This window comes from Lagopus leucura, unplaced genomic scaffold (genome assembly GCF_019238085.1).
Source record: "Lagopus leucura isolate 7727_CA_CO unplaced genomic scaffold, USGS_WTPT01 Super-Scaffold_100019, whole genome shotgun sequence".
NCBI lineage: Eukaryota > Metazoa > Chordata > Aves > Galliformes > Phasianidae > Lagopus > Lagopus leucura.
Genome location: NW_024962273.1, coordinates 937,036 through 944,475, shown reverse-complemented (window position 1 = coordinate 944,475; position 7,440 = coordinate 937,036).

Sequence of the window (7,440 nt, the reverse complement as noted above, 5' to 3'; positions counted from 1 at the left end):
TCCCTGCAGGCATTCAAGGCCAGGCTGGATGTGGCTCTGGGCAGCCTGGGCTGCTGGTTGGTGACCTGCACACAGCAGGGGGTTGGAACTGGGTGAGCACTGTGGGCCTTTTCAAGCCAAGCTATTCTATGATTCTGTGTTTTGTTCAACAAAGTAGTTACAGTGCATGTGATTTTTATTTTATTTTTTTCTTCTCCTAAAAGGAATTGTATTCATTAATTCCTCACGCCAAACCTGCTGGCCTTAAACTAACTGTTGGTGTACATTTTGCGTTAAGTTATTCTTGGGTTTTCTTTTCCTGCCTCTAGACTGCTGGGAAAAAAAGTCAGTGTATTTAACAAGATGCTGTTGAGAAAAGAAGCTTCTATTGGTAAGGCTAGGAAAAACTATAAGGAAATTAGTGAAATTGGCCCTTTGGATAAAATTAGAAAAAAAAAATCAGAATCCTTCCATCATTTATCTCTGTACAGACAACAAGCTTGGTTTCTCAGGACAGCTGGACATGACAACAGTTATTATTCAGTTGTTTCTGAAGTCAGCCAGGCTTCTGCTGTGGATGCTCAGCCTCGGGAGCACAGCTGGGCTCCCCCTGAGCCCCTGTTGTGCTGGGGCTTTGCTCCCCCTTAATCTGAGGCCCCATCCTGCAAACCCAGGTCCCAGTGGTGGTTCTGTGAGCCCACATCTTGCAGCCAGAGCTGTGAGAGCTGCTGAGTCCCATGGTGCTGCTTTCTCTTTGGTGAGAATGTGTGCAAAGACGTTAACCAAGGTTGACCCTGTGGGTTTTGAAATGAGTAATACGTTGTGTAAATGTGTGGTTTGGTATCCTCCTGTGGCTCTGTGTGGTTTTGGGGTTTTAATCCTGTTTTACTCCCTCTCTGCTGCTGTGTCCCAACACCTGTGCTTAACCTTGCCTAACACCAGGCTGTTGCAGTGCCTGGGCTGTGCTGAAGGACCCAAAGCAGGGTGGCTGTTTTGGAGCTGGGCAGTGACAAGGCTCTCTGTCTTGCTTTAGTGGGCATTTTGGGTGAGACAGACCAATAGGCAGCACTGGCAGCATGGCGTCATGGTGTTGGAGGCAAAGCACAGCTGTGTGGTGTTGGAGATGTACAAGTGCAATGGCAGTTGTGTAGGGCAGTTCTGGCTTGAGAGCTCTGGGCCACTGGATGTGAATGCTCATGCTTGCTCAATAAGGATGGATCTGCTCTTCATTGGGAGACAATAGTTTGGTTCAGGTAGAAATGATGGCATGGGATGAGAAGTGACAAATGCAATATTGCTGGAAGGGTTGGCTGAGAGTCTACAAGGGCTCAGTGCTTGGCCTGGAAGTTGCCCAGTGCTCCATTAGCTGTGCACTCATGGACTTTATACTAACTAAAGGTTTTTTCCACTGTTTGTGATGATTTTTGAGTGGCACTGCATGCTTTTTACACCTTTGGCTGTACTGAAATACTTTGCCTGTTGTTGTTAAGGAGAACTGTGTGTGTAGCTCCCTGCACGCTGATGCTGTGCACTCAACAACTGATGAGCAGAATTCCAACGTTGCAAGGTAAGAGCTGAATGCTTTACCCCTATTTGCTAACACTTATTCAGGCCATGTTGTAGACATAGAGTTTTGTGCCATTTGTAACTCCTCCACAAGACCTTGGCCGAGTGAAAATGGCCACATACAAAGGTCAGGCATCAACATTAAATATGCCACCTCCAGTCCAAAGCAGAAAGCCGAGGACCCTGAACCAGTGTGATGGAGGCTGATGAGTCAGAGAACCATAGAATGGCTTAGGTTGGAGGGGACCTTAAAGATCACTCAGTCCCACCCTGTGCCATGGGCTGGCTGTCCCCCATCTGCTCAGACTGCCCAGAGCCCCAGGCCTTGGCATCTCCAGGGATCAGGCACCCATCGTGCTCAGGGCAGCCTACCTCCCTGCAGCCCCTCCTGACACAGCAGGCTTTGGGTCGGTCCCCTGCACCCAGGCCTCCATATGGACAGCCAGCATGCCTCCAAGAGCAATGGGGTGTCCCCATCCACGGCCATGTGCTGCACAAAATGAATGTAAGGGGCTGAGTGGGAGCGGTGGCAAGGTGCTGGGTGCCTGTGCACCAACACTGGGACAGCGCTCTCGTGTCTGTTGAACTAATGCCATATAAAATACTGAAAGTGACAGTTGATTCAATGTTTTAAATAATTCTCCTGTCCTTGTTGCACACAAGTTTTCTGAGGCTTGTGGCTTGTATTGCAATGTACGATGTATGTTAAGGCATCTTCTATTACTGAGAGTGAATGTAAAAACATGGATGGTTGGTAACTGTCTTTGGTTATTGGGTTCAGGAAGTTATTCCTGGTGAACATTTCATTGTTACTGATGTGGCCCCTTTTCTGTTTTTCCTGACTGTTTTCACCCAGCCCTAATGCTTGTGCTAAGAGAAGTGTAGCTGTTTGTTCGACTGCACAGCCGGTCTGTGTTCTCTACTGCTGAATTTATGCTTGAATTATATTGTAAATTGTACATATTCAAATTAGAATAAACTAAAAGCATTTTCTGGCATGCACTCTATAACTGTATAAATGTACAAGTTTATTTGAATAATGCAAAACAACAGACTCTTGTATTCATTAATACTGCAAGCTCAGTTTTATCTACAGCTGTATTAAACTTTCAGAATTGTTCAGTTTGGTGATGCTCTGGGTGTTTGTCTGTCAGCCAGTCCCCTTTTTATTACCTTCATGAAGGGCTGCGTGTCCTAGAGTGGCTGCTGTTATATTGGTATAGGGCATTTCTCTCCCCAGAACTCCATAGTGGCTGTCAGGTCCCTCCTTGCTCATAGCAGCCCTTCCTCTCTGCTTTCTTCTTTCTTAGCAGGAATTGCACAGTTACTGGGAGTCAGCCCTGCTGCTGGGGCTAGAAGTGCCACAATGGGGGAATTGAAGCTCTGTTTAGCATAATTGAATTACTGAGTGTGGCAGAACAAAAAGACATGGCAACACAGAGCTGTATCAATCACGCTGTGCCGCCAGACGCAGAATACATTTGAATTTATTTCCTCAGCTGTGTTGTAGAACAGCGAATTTGCATTGCTTACTGGGAGAAATGGAACTGGAATTGTTTAAATACTTGGAGTAAAGATGGCTGGGGAAGAAGGGCAAGAAAAAAAGAGAAGTGCCCCAGTGTAATAATAGCTTGAAACAAATTCATGCTCATCATGTGTTGGGGCAGAGAAGAAGAATTTGATTGCTTTTTGAATGAGACCTAAGGGCTTTCTTCTGCCTGCAGCAGCAAAGGAACTGCACCAGGGCAGGACTGTGGGGTGGCTGACAGCTGGAGCTCAACTGCATCCACAGTGTCCTTAAAGATGTTGGATGGCAGTGTTGCATTGCTCCTGAACGTGTGCGACCTGGAGACAGCCAGACTGGGAAAGAGATGGAGGATGGGGAAAGAGACAGGGATGGATACAGAGCCTATCATTTCTATCAGCCTAATTTCCATATGCCTCTAAGCACTGTTTAGCATGAATGCAGCACTGGTTTTGTTCACCTGTTTACGGCCCTCCCAAACACTCTCAGTACAGCAGAAATGCACTTGAGTTATTATTTCCAAAACAAACACTTGTGCCTCTTCCCCTGCAGGGTGTGGGCTGGGGATGCACAGATTCCCCCTCTTTCCTTCCAAGGGATACAGGATGCTAACAAGAGGAGGGCATCTCATGGCACTGAGATAAGCAGGTGTGGCATTTGTCTTTGCTCCAGCCCAAGCAGTCCTAGCCCACCAGGACCTGCCCTGCTCAGCCCAGTGCTGGGCATGAAAGCTGAGGAAGGGCTGAGGAGCAGCAGGAAAGTGAGGATGGGCTGAGCTGGTGGCTGCAAACTGTGTGCTCAGTGGAGCTGCCTTGGGTGTGTGCCCAGGTATGGCACCATTTGTGTAAGGAAATACATCTGTTCACATAATATATGTGCATAAATCCCCATGAGATGGCTGTGTATTTATAATACATAGCAAACAGCAAGATAGCTTTTTGCTACTTCAGATGTACTCCCCTTTTCCAATTGCTTATGTTTATTTCTGTCCAAAATGTTTGTGGTTTTTTCATAAGCAGCTTTTTGGGCACTGTCTGGACTCATTCCACACCAATGGCATGAGACAGTGCTCATGGCAGATGGATGAGCGTGCAGGGCTGAGGCAGCACAGAGCAGAGCAGCATTTCTGCTGAGTGAATAAGCAGGGAGCTCTGTCTCTTGGCATCCTGCAGCAGCTCCCTGGGAAGGTTCCAGCCGTCCCTTCCTTTGGCATTCTTGCAGCCCTCTGTCAGTAGCAGAGGAAATAAAAAACAAATGACACATCTCTCAAGGTGGGGGGAAAAAATACGCCCTAAGCTGGGATGTAATTGATGCTCTTAGTTTTATAGGGAGCACTTTTCTCTCAGCCCTTAACATCGCCAGTTAGGTGAGCAGTTACTGCTGTGCAGGCTGGTTTCCTTGCCTTATTGGCTCCCCGCATCACACCTACAAAGCCCAAGGCTGTCGGCCACTGGGTGATTGCTCACGGCCCCAGGTCACATTGTCACACATTCACAACAGCCTCAGTTGCCATTGTCACCAATTCAGAACATCCCCAATTTGGAATATGTTCAATTCACATCATCCCCAATTCATGCTGTCCTCAATTCACACCATCCCCAAGTTGCAGCATCCCCAGTCCACTTCCCATCATCCCAAACTCACCTTGCCACCAATACACAACATCCTCACTTCACATCATCTCCAATTCACGCTGTCCTCAATTTGTATCACCCCCAGTTCACACTGTCACCAATTGACAACATCCCCAATTCACGTCACCCCATGTTCTCATTGTTCCCCAATTCACAGTGTGAGAACGAATGATACAAAAATAGAAGATACCAATTGGAAATAATAGTGATAATTCATAACAAAGGTATTTAAGAAATTTGTGATGTTCACATTAAAGACTACAAAGCAAAGTATTTTGTTCTTTTTCATTAGCACATTACACTTTTACCTGTATTTCATTATATGTAAATTGCAGAAACCCCTTAATGTATCTTCCCAAATCTATTGTCTGTTAATACTTTGCTCCCTTAGCAGAGGCAGCTCAGAGGGCAGAGTGGCAGCAGGGTGACAGGAGCACAGCAGCACGCAGTGCCAAGGGCAGAGCAGGAGAAACAGAGCTCAGAAACCAATTCCATAAACACATCTGCACTTTCTGCCTCCCTAATTGATCATTTGAATCTTACTGAGATGATGGAGTCATCAAATAGAAATATGCACCCAAAGAGCTCATCAATACGCATTGCTGTTCCTGTTGATGGGAATAGAGTCATTTAGGAATACAGTCATTTAGGAATATATAGGAATATAGTCACTTCTGCTTCAGCTATCCCCTGTGGCATCAGTGAACAGAAAGCTCTGAGTGAAGAGAATTAATTTCCCTTCTACTGACTTTAGGGCAGGACCAGGCAAACCCAGTGGTTTCCCCCACTGTGTAAGCTATACTTTAATGTTTAAAAAAAAGGAAAAAAGAAGAAAGAAATGATGGTTTCAACAACATATATGTGTTTAATGGTATTCCAAAACAATCTGCCACATGAGTAATATGCCTCAGTCACATTGCAGCCCCTGCTTGCTGCAGACACTACCAGCAGTCCCATACAGCTGTGCACGCACCCCCCATTTACCTGCCACCAGCCCTCTGTGCTGATACCTTAATGTCATCGCAAGATTTATGTATTTTTGGTACGTATTCCTTGCTGTACATACACACGTGGTTTGCTCAGCCCTCAGGAAATCTGTGTAAAGGAAATGACACACTCTGTAAGAGATGTCAGCTACCTTTCTGATGCTTCAGCACCAAACGTAATGAAGCAGAAAGGCAGCAGCGGAGGAACATTTTAAAGTGCTGGTAGGGCTGGGTGTTAGGGAGACAAGTTATTGTCTTGTTAAATTCAGGCATCAGCATCTTATCCTGTAAGCAAGTGGATGTGCAAAAAAATAAAATAAAATGCTGATGTAGCTGTCAGCTCCAGACCTCTTTACTTGTGCTGCCTTTGTGCATGGTGTGGAGGTGTCCAGCTCCTCCTGCTCCCTGCACTGCCCTGGACTCACAGCAATGCAAGGAGCAGGATGGCAATGCTCAGTTTGCACCCAGCTGTGCACCGAGTGCTTGATGCTCACAAGGGCCTGGACCCAGCCTTCTGTGAATGGGGTGAAGCCCCATTATGCCCCATCTTGCAAACTGGCTTTGTTGACACGGACCTTGGGTGAATTATCTGTTTCTATGGTGACAGAGCAGAATAAATGCACCATGGGCCTGACTGTCTTCATCTCCCTGTTTTCTGCAAGGTCTTGGCTATTCACAATAAAAATACAGCACCTAATTTCCTGCAGATCATCAGCTGAGACCTATGGGCATGGCCACGGGCTTCAGTCTGTGACAAATTACTCTGGCAGAGCTGCACATGGAAGGTATGGGCTGCACCAGCACAGTTAATAACAACCACTGTCTATAAGGCAGAGACACAGGAATTACTAAGAGAGGAAAGAAAGAAACACTTCTCAATTTTGGTCTTGCAAAGACAGAAATATCTGACTGAAAAATTCATAGCTGCCCAACACGGTAATACAAAAGGAGATGGATGTAGACAGGAATTTTAGGTGGTGTATAATTGCTGGGTGGAGTGTAATAGAAATAGACATTATCCTCCTAAATTATTCCCCTCCTATGCTCAGAACTGGAGCAATATGAAGAGTCCCACCACCTAGGGGCACCTGCATGGGGTGGATCCTGGAGGAGAACGCTCTGCACTGAGAGTTCCAGGGCTTTAAAATGCAAACACTGCCCAACCCTTGCACATTTGTAAACACCACTGGGAACTGAAGTTGTTCTGGATGTTATTTTAAATCTCGCTTTCTTGCCAAGAATGTGAGTTTTGCAGGAGCAAAAACATGATGAATACCTTCCTGTCTCCTTATGATTCACATCACGACTCGCAGCCAAAGCAATATCATCGAGCCTCTCCTAAATCTTTAATATTTCAAATGAATATTTAGAAAATGCCTTTCCCGATATGAGAAGCCTCAGCACAGCTCTCAGGAGGATTGCCCTTTGGATTGAGGTAGAATTGAAATATTTAAATGTGCTACAGTTTCAAAAGGCAGCTTACTGCTCTCCTCACTTGTAAAAATAAGAAATAAAATATTGAAAAGTGAAGCATATGATTATCATTCCCCCCAGGACTGAAGATGTGGATTGACTGAAAAATGGTGGTTTTATAGGCAGGAGAGTTCACCCTGTGAGCACGGTCATAAGCGGCAGGGGAGAGCCTAGCGTCAACCCAGCAGAGATCATAGAGCTACAGAATGGCTGGGCTGGAAGGAGCCTTGAAGGTCATGGAACCCTGGAATGGCTGGGTTGGAAGGGACCTTGAAGG